This window comes from Aythya ferina (genome assembly GCF_964211825.1).
Source record: "Aythya ferina genome assembly, chromosome: Z".
Classification (NCBI taxonomy): domain Eukaryota; kingdom Metazoa; phylum Chordata; class Aves; order Anseriformes; family Anatidae; genus Aythya; species Aythya ferina.
Window position 1 is genome coordinate 82,709,734 of NC_140299.1, and position 13,425 is coordinate 82,723,158.

A 13,425-nucleotide genomic window follows, 5' to 3' on the forward strand; every position below is an offset into this window, starting at 1 on the left:
ATTTTGGAAAATATCCACTTTTTAATAACAGACATTGTTTGAAGGTAATGAGAATAATTTCTCCTTATTCACATTCTTTTGAAGGGATGAAAACAAACATCTTTCATACAGCCTTTCATTGGGAAAATACTAACAGGGAGGAAAACTGGTTTTCTGAGTGGGAGGTTCCAGAAATAGGAGTGTATTGGAATTTTTATGATTTTGACTCCCAGTATAAATTAAAAGATTTTAAAATTCAAATAGTCTAGAGAATACTTCTAAAATGGGTGATGAGTTCTTCCAGGAAAAAAAATAAAATAAAATAAAATAAAATAAAATAAAATAAAATAAAATAAAATAAAATAAAAAATAAAATAAAATAAAATAAAATAAAATAAAATAAAATAAAATAAAATAAAATAAAATAAAATAAAATAAAATAAAATAAAAAATAAAATAAAATAAAATAAAATAAAATAAAATAAAATAAAATAAAATAAAATAAAATAAAATAAAATAAAATAAAATAAAATAAAATAAAATAAAATAAAAATAATTATATTGGTGCTGATTGACAATGAACTATAGAATACTTTCACACTTTCACAGCAAATTGAAGAGCGCCAGTGTTTTAAGGGACAGTGTGTATTCCACTTTAAACAGGGGATAAAATAAATCTTTGAAATGTTTTTTGTAATGTAGGCTTTGCTAAACATCCACCCTTTTGAGGCTTTGTGAAAGGGAGCTTGTTTACAAAGTCTGAAGCTGATGAGAAGCAGAAGAAAATTAAGAAATGTTAGCTAGGTGAGTCAGTAGGAACAGTCAGCTAGTCTCCTTCAGACATTTACAGAGGGCTCAGATAAATGGACAGAATGTTTAAAATTGTGCTGTACTTAATGAAAGTGCCTTGTTATAAGTATTAAACACCCAAAGACAACACAAAGCTCTTCAGACAAGTACTGAAGTCTGAATAGCAGCTCTGCATTGAAAAGCTAGGATTGTAAACCAACAGGGAACCAGAGCAGCATTTCATATGACCTACTCAGCACCCTAGCCAGGATAGTTTTTATGTGTGTGCATTGATGTTAAATTGAAATGAAAGGAATGTATAGGTAAATATCTATTTAACTTAGTCATTACCATTGTTTTGAATTTAATTTCTGTATTCAATAGGTTATTTTCCATTTTGCACTCAATAAATCTACATATCTTCCAGATATTCATTTATATGCATAAAAAAATAAGAACATTTATATTCTTTTGAATAATAATATATATAGTAATATAGACATAAACATGCTTGTATGCATGTTTGCAAAAGGAAGACAAGTTTGAAGTGTCATAATTCATCTGGGACTGAACACACAGAGGTAGTATATTGTTATGATGCTACGCAGAAGCATCAAATAAGACACATGGATTTTTCTTTGTCAGTTCAAAAAAGCCTATCCATCTTTACTTAACCTTTGACACAGGATGTAAAGTACAGGTTAAAAAAGACCTTTTAAAATGATGAATTGTTAATGAAATATTTGGGCGCTTCCTGAAAAATACTACACATTATCTAAAGAGAATTCGACCCATTTATTTTGAATAGTAAGAGAGTGAGAAAGGACAATAATAACATGCTACTAACATGTCAAAGATCCAACAAAAGGAAATAGTTTTGTGTGTATGTGTGTGTGTGGTTTTGGCTGGTTGGCTGGTGGATTTTTTTTTTTTGGATTTTAGAATGTCCCTTTCTGGAGCAGGAGATTTTGGATATGATATTCTGTACAGTCCAAGTAATCCAAGTAATGCCCCTTCCTTATGCTGCCCTTAAAGAAAAATAAATAAATAAATAAATAAATAAAAGTTTTCTACAAACTTTTCAACAGACAAGTCCCCAAAAGTTAATTTTGCTGTTTTGCAGGTCCTTTATTCCAGCAGAGAACTCCACAGGTTTTGGAGCAGATGACAGCCAAGACACATAAAATTTATTGTTATTATTTCCTGTTTGATGAGCCAGTGTCCCTAATGGCTGTCTACTGGCTATTCACATTGGAAAACACAAAACTGGCAAATTATATGTATGCCAAAATATGAAATAAGACTCACAAGGGAAAACTCATTTTTTTTCTCACCACAACATACACCACTTATGGACTGAGCACGTACCCCAGCATTCAAATGTTTATGACAGAGAACCATATCCAACTGTCAACATGTCCTCTCTGCACTGCTCACTGGCTGCCAGATGTATAATCATCATACCACAGGGAAAAAGGTTTCCTCATATTTTTAATCTTCTTTTTTTCTTTATTCTTTACTTCAGGAAGAAGATAGTGACCAGGAGAACACTGCCTTATTTCTTAAGATGGACCTGATGGCAAGCAAAATTACAGGGATAGATCATGCTGGCAGTTGATGACAAGATACAGGTCTTTCACAACTAGGGTGCCAGTTCCAATTTGTTCTGAGGTTGTCTGTTGATAAGTTGCTACCATCTAATGGCTGTTTAGCAACCACAAAAAATGATGAGCTTGATGGTCTGAGTCTGCTCCCATGGCTGGATATGTTGACATGCAATAATCTTAGTGAAATTGTAAGTTGATTTCAAGACCATGGATTTTGTTTGTGGGAAAACAAAATACTAATACTAATACTAATAATAAAGACAAATGTGTCTGCCCAGGGAAATCTTCTTAGAGGTTTCCACCAAGATTAACTTTACACCAAAAATGGAAAAACTGTAATAGATAGAGAAAAGCTTACTTGTTGATGTCCTCATTTAAGTTACCGTATTATGTGGATCCACTCCCCTGGAGAGCTGATGGTGTTCTCATTTAATCTTATGAATCTCTTTTAGTGTTGACCTTGTAAGGAAAAACAAGTCTCCCTGGAAAAGACTGGATTGGCATTCCTCATTAAAATTCATTCAGCAAGGAATATCGATTAAATCTAGTTGTGAATTTGGTCCGCAAACTTAACTTTCTCAAAAACTATATTCCTAAAATAAGAAAACTTGGAAACAGAAGGAAAACCAAAACTGGACAATTAGAAGATGGGACAACAAAATACTTTGTTCTACATTAGAAGGTATGTTTTCACCTGTTAAACAAGAGTATTAGGGTCAAAAGGGCATATCAGCACTCACTTGGTCACAATGGTGTCTCTAAGAGTCTTTGTTTAACCTGTCTTCCATCCAGGTATCCCTGAAGCTCAGCAGTTTTGTCTCTTTATGTTACCATTAATTTGGCAAATTTTGCAGTATGGCCTATTTTAACATTTTATTTTGAAGTGGGTCAATTATTCATCCATTACAGCTTTCCCTTTGTAAGTTTGTAAGAATCTTCTATTTTCTTTTGTGTCTTTTGTTCTAGCGTTGGGTTTCATTTTATAGATAATCCCTGTTTTCCTCTACGGATACATGCTTCTCCTTCCTGGACAAGTTCCTTGCTGCACAGATGATTCTTAGCAAGTATTGAAAGAGGGAAAGATTTCTTAAATGCTTTGTTAACAAATATCAACCAACCACTCATCTCCAATTTTAATAGCACAGGGTATAAAAATGACTGTTTTTATAAGAAAGAAAGTCATACCTAATAGCACTGCTTTACAGGTTTTGCTGATTTGGGAGGAAAAAAAATAGAGAGGAAAAAAAAAAAAAAATGGCATGTTTCTTGTTACATCAAAGTAACAGAGGTAATTGTGCATCTTCCTGTCAAACTGGAGTGTAAGCATAGGCCTCTATCAGTTAAACAGAGCTATGTTATCATTACTTTCAAACAAGGTATTAGATGCTGTAAAAGATATTCAGTACATTTTATTTTTCAGTACAGTTTATTTTTTGTTGGAAGCACAGACTGAAAGTAGGTGCTAGAATGTGTTAGTACTCTCACAGCAAAAATTTTCCCTTTGATGGTGCTTCTAAATAATATTTGTAAATACATCTTTTACAGTCAGGAATTAATTTTACAAAACGGTATTCAAAACTTGTGTTACTTCTGTATCTACTCTTCCTCATGAGATTAATAAAATAATAATCATTAGCCATACTTCTGTCATTTGCCTCACTTAGGCCATTAAAACACAAAAGGTTTCAAGTTGTTATTTCTCCACCAACAAATAAAACATAGCCATATTTAGAAACTTCATTTTTGCAGATGTACTCTGCAGTGATCCCTACTCCCCAGTTCCATTTGTCTTTATCCATGTTCTATTTTTTGTAGCCTCTTAAGGAATTGGTACTCAGAGAAAAATATCAGAGCCATATTCTCATGTTGGGCTGATCCTATGAGGTCTTCAATTGCTTGTGAGATATACAGACTTTTTAGCTCCAGCTATGGTAAATAAAAGAGTGGGAATTCTGCATTCTCTAATCTGAAAGAAAAACTATATAAATTCTGTGTCTAGAAATAGTTCTCTCCCTCTGATATCCAAAGACCCAACAGTCTTTTATGACTTTGACCTTTGGCTTTCCTTTGGTCAGTCTACTTAGAAGCAAGCATGAGAGTGACCTACCAAATGCAGTAAGGCATTCAGGAAGGTAAAAGCAGGTACCTTAGGAAGTAGAATCATAGAATCATAGAATATCCTGAGTTGGAAGGGACCCTTAAGGATCACCATGTCCAACTCTTGACACCGCACAGGTCTACCCAAAAGTTCAGACCATATGACTAAGTATAATACATTTATTAACAGGTATTTTGGGAGCCCAGCTTTCCCTGTTTACATTTGTGCATCAGGGCCTCCGCCTCTGTCTCTTGGGAAGCTGAGGTTTTTCAGACAGGAGAGACCGGTCTAGTCTTAGAGATGTAAAACTACTAGTATGCACTCCATATATCCTGGAAACAGGTGTTTCAAAGATTGACTGGGTATTTCTTCTACTCTCCAGAGATTAAGCATAACTTGCAAAATACTCCTCTCAGCAGAAGTAAGTTAAAGCTTCTTGTAGCCTAGGAAGCTCTAATCCTGTTCTGAAGGTTATTAGACAGTAAGTCTTGAAGAAACGGAGTGAACTGGTTTGGCATAGATGATTAATGTGCCTACAACAATCAGGAAGCTACACCAAAATAGGAAATACATCTTGATTACTAAATATATTCCCAAAGCAAAGGCAAAGGAAAGAAGCTGACTTATATCCAGATATTTTTCTCAGACTTTCTCACCAGACAGGGTCTCAAGAGATCTATCTGTTTTCTAATTCTCAGAATAATATCTTCTGAAGTGTTTCCTGAATTACTTAAATCAGCTTTTTTAGTGTTAAGATGCATTCACAATCCAGTGGCAAAGTAGTTGATTTCTGGAGCTGTTAATATCCTTTCAATGCACTAGAAAGTGCAGACAAAAGTTACAAACTATGTAGCATGCTTGCTGAAGTGTCCTTGTTGGTTCTCTGAACTGAGATTTCATTTCTTTTTCTCGTATTTTTCACATCTCTTCTGGAAAATAAAAATAAAAAAAATAAAAACAACAAATCCCATAGGATTAAGATACTTCAGCAGAAATCTCCTATGATTGCATGTTTGTCATCAGGGTATCCAGATGGGGTAAAATTTCAAGAGCACACAGTATACTCTTGCTGTCAGTATTGAAAACAATATATGTATAGTACCATAAATGTGATTATAAGGACTTTGATTTGAAAACAAGCAAGATTAGCTGAAAATCTTCAGAGTTTAGATCCCCAGTGGTTTTCATCACTATTCTCGTATTTATAGAGGAAGTTAAGTAATCCAGCAAGTTTATTGGGACTAACTACCTAGGAGTCAAAATTTGTTTCATTTTGAATTACAGGCTACAGTCTCATTTTTCTCTAAAGACTGGTGACCATATTTGCAGCCTCTCTGAAATGATTCAGAGATCTAGAAAGTTTCTTGAGGTTAGAGACCCCAATGGTGAACCAGTTTGCACATTCTCTACAAGGTGAAGCATTCACTCCGTAAAGTACAATAATCTGCATGCAGATTAACAGCTTTGTATATTATGTCCCTGCTACCACAGATACACGTACATTCATCAGAAATTACTAGAACTCTATGCTTCATCACTTCAGAAGATGAATGAAGTCTCTGTTGAGGGTGGGAGGACCCCAGGCTCCTTGCTCTGTGGTAAACACCAGCAGCAACACCACTCCTGCCTTCCACTTACTAAATATATAAATAATAAAAAATCTTAGGAAAATAAGCAGATTTATTAAACAACTAGGCAGCAATTTAAGTCATAACACTCTAGCCCCAAATACAGACAAGAAATTCAGTCTATAAGCACAAAAAATTCTACTTCTGGGTATTTAAATTCCATTGTCAAATGGGAGAAAAAGTCTCTTGTGAAAGGGCATTTCAAATCAAATGTGTTACACGTGCCATTGGGAAAGCCTATCTAATGACTGAAGAGGATAACTAATTTGGTAACCAGCTTGCATGCTTAAACTGGAAGGCACAGTAATGTGGCATAGTACTATACTGTTTGGCATCCTGTACATGCCAAGATGAGCAGGAGAAGCAGAGCTTCTTTTGCCTTCACAGGACTTGTAGCAAGTTTATTCATTGCATTTCTTTCCATGTGGCTATTCACAAAAGGTTGAGCCCAGCTCACATTATGTTTCCTTCTTCTCTTAATTTCTCATGTATCTCCTTCTGCTGAAATCCATAATGGTTGATACATTTAGCAGGCATTCCATTATTTCAAAATAAATCACAAAGGGAAGATAAATCCTGAAAATGGAAGACTACAGCAACAGCTCTTACCTTAGATGGTTGCATACAGTTATAAAAGAGCCAGGAAAACATAGTCTGTCTTTTAAGATAGTTTAAAGTTCTTACAATTTAAAAATTAAATTTGTGTATTTGCATTGGAAATCTTGGTCCATTTCTTTTTTATTCTCTGGAACCTTCTTACAGGACTTCTGGAGAGTGCACCTTATAGCTCTGAGTAATAGTCCATCTAGCCTGACAGAACTTGTTCACAAGCAATCGTATAACACCACAAGGCTGCCTATAGAAAATCCTTTTCTGCATGCCATCCACACAACCAAGCCCTCAAAAAGTGTTTGCAAGTCATTGCACCTATCTGGAAAGATTGGACACTGTTTTTATAAATAGTGGTTACCACAGGTTGTTTTTGTTGTGGTTGTTGTTTTTTTTAAAGGGATTTTTCATAATAAAGTAGCTTTTATACACTTAGCATTTATACATCCATAGATGTATGTGACACCAGCTCAGACACTGAAAGAAAGTTGCAAAGGTCAGCAGCAGGTCCCTGCAAAGGTCTTGCACAGTTTCTGTCCCCTTCCCTGAAAGTGGGAACTATTTTTTTTTTCCTCAGAGGGCAAATAGATTATGCAAACATATAAATAGCTTTCTCTAAAACCTTATGTATAAATATCCTCTGTTTGTGTTTACTGGTTACTGGCAAAGCCTGAAACTTCTAAATATCACCTCTGTCAGCTACAGAAATCTCTCAATTAGATAGAAAAAAAAAAAAAAAAAAAAAAAGCCTGTAAATTAACTTTCTCCTGTTTTTCTTGTAGTATTTCACTTATACTCCCCCCCTCCATTCCTTCATTTCTCTCTAAAGAATCATAATGTGCAGTAACACCTGAACACCTGCTGGGGTGGTAACAGCACTTTGAGCTTTGCCATGATGGCACTCTGCTGATGTTCAGGGTGACACAGATGAATGTCTCTGTCCCTCTCACTGCCCAGTTTGCAGCAACCACCTCCCTCTCAGAGACAACCACACTCCAGAGCAGCCCTCATGCCTAGTGGGGCATGGACCTAGGAACCTGGTCCTGTTTGCGGTTGTTGTGGACTCTAGCAGACCCATGGAGCTGAGGATAAAACATTGTCTCTCTAGTACAGATGGTCAATAGGCTTATGTGAGCTAATGCTTTGAGTGCAGGCCAGATCTACTTTAATTACTAAAAACCCTGTCATTACAGGGTCTCCTTCTCATGAGCTCAGGTAGTTCTTCTTGGCACATAAACCAGGAAGTTAAATGCCAACTTAAAAAACATTATTTAAATAACCCTAAAATCTCCTCTGCTTTAGCTTTTTCAGCTTTTCTCAGGAAAACCTGTGAATCATTTGTATGGATTTATGGAGATGTAAAAGCCTAAAGTAATGTTTCAGCACTAACAAATGTGGGTAGATGTGACTTAAAAACAAGCTGATCATGCATTGGAACAACAAAGACTGGAGAATTAAGGCAGTCAGTGAAGATGAAAGTATAGGCAAATCTGCAGGAGAAAAAAATCAGCTTGCAAGGAGATCCAAAACAAGTTAAACATGCAGAAAATGTTTAAAGATTGGCCTTCATGGGTGTTTTGTTTTGTTTTGTTTCAGTAACCAACAGGTAGATAACCTTGTCGCACACATATGTTTTCCTAACTTTAGGTATGTCTGGCCCGTATCTGATTTCCTTAAAGGAAAATAGTTTCCTGACCCCTGTTGTCTTAAGGCATCACTTAATGCCAGCGTGCTTCGAAAAGTTTTTAATGAGTTCAGTTGGGAAGATTCAGAGAGCATTATACTCGTAAGGGAAAAATCCATGTGGATCTATCAGCTTCCTCGGCTGTTTCAGCATGCCTGAGCGCAGTCCTTCATAAAGCACTCCTTCAATATTTCCTTGTTAAGCGCGCACACTTTTTCTCCTATTTGAACAATGCTGAAAAGTGATAACTCAGACTCTGAGAATTGTGCTGACAGTCAGCTGTCATTCATTGTCCTTTCTTCTGACAACCTCAGGCATTCAGCCATGGATTCATGAGTTTTCCCCTTTTTCTTTATTTTAAAAGGAGGTGGGGGATGGGGGAGTATATCAGAGGATTCAGCCCTGTGAATAGACTTTTGTTTTGCTCTTTCTTTTGCCGCCTGACTGTGTCAAATGCAGTGTGTCTCTCATGCAGTTTCACTCTTTAGAGAGCCTTGACTGGGCTGGCTAGTTAGTATTCAGAAACAAGCCAAAGAGGACAGAATTCTTCTCTCTGGCTTGCTGAGACTGCAAATAAGCAATTAGACTAAAAGCTCAGTATTGGGAAAAAGAAGACTTTTGCAGCCTTACTTGTTGACTGAGACTTGCCAATATACTTCATAACTTGGAGAACTGCATAAGAGAGAAAAATTCTAGACACTGTTAGGGATATTTGCTGGCTAATACACTTGTACTGTATTTTCTTAAAGACAGCTCAGCAGTGTACTGTACTCTGTGAATCGTAGGATTTGACATTTAATGTTGTTTATTTACTGTAATGAGAAAGAAATGGAAAAGGTTAGCAGTGGAAATGGAAGATTTATCTTTTCCTCAGAAGTAATTGAGATGTTTCAAAGACAGACAGACATAGTAGAACATAGTTTCCCATCAGTCTGCACTCCACACAGACTCCTATACTACAGAACTCTTTCTCATGAGATTCTTACTATACCCTCTTGCCACCACTTATGTGTCTCTGCCCTTTTTTTACCTATAAAGTGTCCTATCAGAGTGCTTCGTCCTCTATTCTTCTAATTAGTGTCTTTTTGCCACACCCAGCCCTTCATGGAGTGCACTCCCTGATTTGACTGAGGGGATTGCAGACCCATCCTCCTCCAAATTTCTTTGGAAGGAAAAATGTTCACAAGGCATTGCAACTGCAGCCAGCATCCCAACCATGTAAGCACAGATGGATTTCTCCTGCCTCTCCCCCTTCTCATCAAGCTGCACTCTTGCCTCCAGCTTTTGTCCTTGTTGTTTTCTTTTTGAATTATTAAAAAGTTTTGCTGACTTTCAAGGGTCAATATTTCTTCCACACAGTAGGCCATAGGGATGTGACTTTCACATCTGTCTCACTGTGGTCTCATTGCCTTCTTGACATCTGGAGTTCAAACCAGTCCCCTTGTTCCTTGTTTTGTCAGGTTCCTTACTGGCAACAGGCTACATGTTTAGCTCTTGACTATATGATTTTACTCTTCCTTTGGCCTGTAACAGGCTAACAAGTTGGGCAAATGGCGTATTCTTCATGGTCTGTCATTCTGCTTGGTCTGTGTCCTCCGTTCTAGGTGACTGCTCCTACAGCCAAGGTGCTTGGTAGCTGATTGCATGTGACCCTGAGACACCTTTAGGGTTAGGCTGTACCTACAGATGTATGCTACCCAGCAGCATTTACAAACACAGAGATGTTTCTGTGGATAGCTCAGCTAGCTCAGTACACCAGGGCTCGTTCTTTATTCTAGTAATATAAAATATTGGGATGGGATGTTAGTATAGTTTGTGCTCATACTGCAAGCATAACCATTCCTAAGGCCAAGCTTGAAGGTGAATATGCCATACATTTATCTACAAGACCCTCTCCTGTGGCATTGGGATGACATCAAGAATGCTGAGGGGAAAGTCCTCTCTTGGTCAAGAAAGAAAAAAGAAAAATCCTTAATACATTACTGGTTTTATGATACTTTACAATGGCGGTTGTAAAGTATCATAAAACTAGTGACTCTTAAATCCATGTTCTCTTTGTATCCAATAGGAGTATATATTTTAGTTCCTTCCAATACCCTTAAAAAGAAAAAAGTTGCTGGCAAGGAAAAGATTTTGCTCAGATCAGATGATTTTCTGCAGGTTTCCTACAAAATGGCCAGCACTTTGTGTGACAAAAGGAGTTGCCTTTACCTACAAGTCTGTTCTGTTTGTGTTCTTCATCCTTCACAACTATGGCAAAGTGCTTCAGCAGTTTTCCTGGCATTGTGCAATATCCTGCTCCTAGTAAGCCCAAAGACCTTAACAGTGTTCCATACTACTAGAACAACAGTTTTTGTTACAGATCTTGGAATCATAAATAAATAGGATTGGGAGTGTAAAGAGGCAGTACATGTCCACATTTCTCTCACTATTGATGCTTTTTTGGAACTGGAATTGACTTGTTAGTAGAAGACTTGCTAATCATCATAGTTCCACTGAAAACAATTTGTCTGCTGATAGTAAGCTGAAAAATACCACCCAATTGCTAAAAGGAAAAATTCTTTTCCTGTGATAGTTACTTATGACTCTACATTATATATTACATTTTTATATATGCAGTATTACTTTTTACTATAAAGAATCATTGCAACTTTGGTGGCAGCTGAGACACTCTGAACTGTCTCTTAGGAGCAAGAAGACATTGCAGTATAACAACTTAAAAAAAAAAAAAAAATTGCATTGCAAATCAGAATTTAAGATTGTCAGAAATGGTTGATCCAGGCAAGTCATCTTTCAAGACTATTTTAAGCCAGACAGGACTTTTTTTTTTTTTTTTTTAAACTCTCTTGAAGCACAGACATATGCTACTCTATTCAGGTGAATACATTTAGTGCTTCTTTCCCTAGTAATAATAAAAATCCATATTTCTTAGGAATCCATCAATAAAATGAAAAAATGTATTTACCAGAAGATGTAGTGTTTAAATGTTATCATTATGTTTGTTTACTGTCATATGAAATTGTATACATGCATCTTTATTTATATTTCTCTTTCTGCATCTCCTTTATACATACTTGCTTTTCCAAATATTTAAGATTGTTCATCTATTTACAAGATAGAGATATAATCTACAAAATGTAACACAATCATAATCATATTGTTTTAATTTATATACGATTTATCTGATTGAGAAAATTGTTGCACTATCTTGCCTAGATTTACAGTGTGATTGGCACAGATAAAGTTCTTCCCATATGTGAAACCTGACTGACTTCAACAATATTCTGCAGAAGACCAGCAGATTTATTTATGCGGTAAGATCTAGGACTTAATGATCAAATAAAATAAACAATGTAGGCACATAAGCTTACAAAAATTAAAACAGAAAGCAGCACTTGCTGCTCCAATAATTTTATGTTATTTTTAGGTAATATATCTTAAAATGTACCTAAAAAAAACAGAAGCAATGGAATGTGTTGCAGACCCAGAAGCATATTATAAGCACAAGTAGAAGGGATGCCCAGCAATTATAGTTTCTGTAAAGGGTGACCTCTCGTGCATTTGGGGGAGGGGGGGAAGAAAAGGGAATGAGGGGAGAAAAAGAGAGAGAGAGAAAAAATGAAATCATAATAAATCCAGTCTCATAAATCAAAAGGAGAAAAGATATGATTTACTTGTCAGAATGAAATCCAAAGCATATATAGGCACTGAAAGTCTGCGCTAGTCATACCAGCTGTTTAAACAGGATATGTGGATATCATTTCTATAGGTGCAAACCATCAGAAGTAATGTTTACAAGGAAAATAGATGCATCCTTATCTGCAGTTCACTTTACAAGCCAACTTTATTAGATTGTCTTTATCAGAGGATTTGCAGAATCTTCATACCGCACTAAAGCCATACATATGGACTGGATTTCTCTTTTTATCTGATTAGATATTTTCCATGTAACTTTTGCATTATATAAATGTGTTGTAACATATTATTGCTTTTCTTTAAGCAGATTCTACATTTTTCTTGGTCCTGAATTGTCGTATGAAATTCATGCAATCAAACTTCGAAAGTGAATGTCTTTTGTGTGTGTGTGTGTGTCTTTCCACAAGAGGATTCTACGGTAGGCGGTGAAGCATTTCAGCCATTCCAGAGTCATGTAAACTATCCTAAAAATGCACTGGGAAGAAGAAGAAAAAGCTGTAATTCATTATTTTTGGCAATAAACTGACATGAAAGACTACATTTTAAAGGATCCAGTGACTTCATTTTCTTTGCTCACTGAATATCAATGGTTCCATACCAAGGATATTTTTCCTAGTTAATGTAAAATGAATTATTTGATAAACAATGGGTTGATTTTTGGTCAAAAAAAAAATGTATATATATAAATAAATAATAATAATAATAATAATAATAATAATAATAATAATAATAATAATGTATTTCTATTGGTCTGTCTTTTGCTGATAATAAACAGTAGTGGTTTTCAGTTGCTCTGTTTTAAAATTTGCTGTTTTTTAAGGATAGCTCTTGAAGTTCCATTAGAAGTTTCTGTCGTCACTGAGGAGTAGAGCACTCAAGCAAATGGGAAAAATACCTTTTTGCCAAGACACTGTAATGCTCACACCATCATAATGTGTCATCTCTTCTCGCATGGATTAATATGTAAAGCCTTGATTCAGCAAGGTGTAGGTGGAAATACATAATGTTAAGCCCATGTAGTGGTCCCTTTGGCTTTGATGAGTCTACGCATGTGCCTGTGCTTTAGTGCCATGTTGCCTGGGAACAAAAAATGCTACTTCATTTAAAGGAATATGACATAACCTGGTCCGTTGATACACGGGATTCACTCAAGAATTTCCAGCATTGATCTAAATTTATTTCAAAGTCAGCTTCTAGAACTGCAAAGGAATTAGGAACTAACTGGAAGGATTGGTGGGAGCTATATAAGCAATGTCATTCATGCTGTCTACCTCCACTGCCTTGGTGTATTTGCCATGGCAAATATAATACCTTGCCAGATAATCTATCAACGTG

At 35.9% G+C, this 13,425-nt stretch overlaps 1 long non-coding RNA gene across 1 annotated transcript; it reads left to right on the forward strand.

Moving 5' to 3' along the window:
- The first annotated feature begins 2,840 nt into the window (after nucleotides 1-2,840).
- On the forward strand, nucleotides 2,841-12,533 carry LOC311426764. The gene is made up of 3 exons (XR_014687010.1): nucleotides 2,841-3,057; nucleotides 11,611-11,708; nucleotides 12,398-12,533. It is a non-coding gene; the product is annotated as an uncharacterized lncRNA (long non-coding RNA).
- The last annotated feature ends 892 nt before the right edge of the window (nucleotides 12,534-13,425 follow it).